The following is a 1782-nucleotide window of genomic DNA, read 5'->3' as shown; positions in this document are numbered from 1 at the left end:
AACTACACGGTTAATATTTCCCGGCTTGGCGAAGCTTAACAATGCCGTTGCTAACGACGCCATTGAAGCTAACTTAGCAACGGGACCTCACAGAGATATGATACAAACATTAGCGCTCCACCTATGCCAGCCAGCCCTCATCTGCTCATCAACACCCGTGCTCACCTGCGTTCCAGCGATCGACGGAAGGACGAAGGACTTCACCCGATCATCCGTGTGGTCGGCGGCTAGCGTCGGCTAGCGTCGGCTAGCGCGTCTGCTATCCAACTCAAAGTCCTCCTGGTTGTGTTGCTACAGCCAGCCGCTAATACACCGAACCCACCTACAACTTTCTTCTTTGCAGTCTCCATTGTTCATTAAACAAATTGCAAAAGATTCACCAACACAGATGTCCAGAATACTGTGGAATTATGAGATGAAAACCGAGCTTTTTGTATTGGATACAAAGTGTCCGAATACTTCTGTTTCAACGATTGACATCACGCGCATACGCCATCATACATAGACGTTTTCAGCCGGAAGTCTGGCGGGAAATTTAAAATTGCACTTTATAAGTTAACCCGGCCGTATTGGCATGTGTTGCAATGTTAGGATTTCATCATTGATATATAAACTATCAGACTGCGTGGTCGGTAGTAGTGGCTTTCAGTAGGCCTTTAAATATGTGGCATGACGCTAGTAGACTGGTGGAGAAAATCCTCTAAACAGCCGTAGTTTGACACTAAAAATAATATGTGAAAGTTTTGTTGGTAGAAAACAATAATAATAGCGGTAGATCACATGACGTCAACACAGCATCAATCACTTGTTCCTCTCTGATTTAAATTGACACAGTGCAGTATATACAAAACCCAAAACCAGTGAAGTTGGCACATTGTGTAATTCGTAAATAAAAAAAGGATACATCCATCCATCCATTTTCTACCACTTGTCCCTTTTGGGGTCGCGGGGGGTGCTGGAGCCTATCTCAGCTGCATTCGGGCGGTAGGCGGGGTACACCCTGGACAAGTCGCCACCTCATCACAGATAGACAGACAACATTCACACTCACATTCACACACTAGGGACCATTTAGTGTTGCCAATCAACCTATCCCCAGGTGCATGTCTTTGGAGGTGGGAGGAAGCCGGAGTACCCGGAGGGAACCCATGCAGTCACGGAAAACAATGATTTGCAAATCCTTATCAATTTATATTCAATTGAACAGACTGCAAATACAAGATATTTAATGTTCGAACTGAGAAAAGTAATTTTTTTTTGTTGCAAATAATCATTAACTTAGAATTTCTTGTTTGATGTGCAGGTCTCCGTTGTGGTATTTTAGGCTTCATATTTCGCCACACATTTTCTATGGGAGACAGGTCTGGACTACAGGCAGGCCAGTGTAGTACCCGCACTCTTTTACTATGAAGCCACACTGTTGTAACACGTTCAGAATGTGGCTTGGCATTGTCTTGCTGAAATAAGCAGGGGCGTCCATGGTAACGTTGCTTGGATGGCAACATATATTGCTCCAAAACCTGTATGTACCTTTCAGCATTAATGGCGCCTTCACAGATGTGTAAGTTACCCATGTCTTGGGCACTAATACACCCCCATACCATCACACATGCTGGCTTTTCAACTCTGCGCCTATAACAATCCGGATGGTTCTTTTCCTCTTTGGTCCGGAGGACACGACGTCCACAGTTTCAAAAACAATTTAAATGTGTGGACTCGTCAGACCACAGAACACTTTTCCACTTTGCATCAGTCCATCTTAGATGAGCTCGGGCTCAGCGA

Source organism: Entelurus aequoreus, linkage group LG22, assembly GCF_033978785.1.
Source record: "Entelurus aequoreus isolate RoL-2023_Sb linkage group LG22, RoL_Eaeq_v1.1, whole genome shotgun sequence".
Taxonomy (NCBI): Eukaryota; Metazoa; Chordata; class Actinopteri; order Syngnathiformes; family Syngnathidae; genus Entelurus; species Entelurus aequoreus.
Note: the sequence above shows the minus strand (reverse complement) of the source record.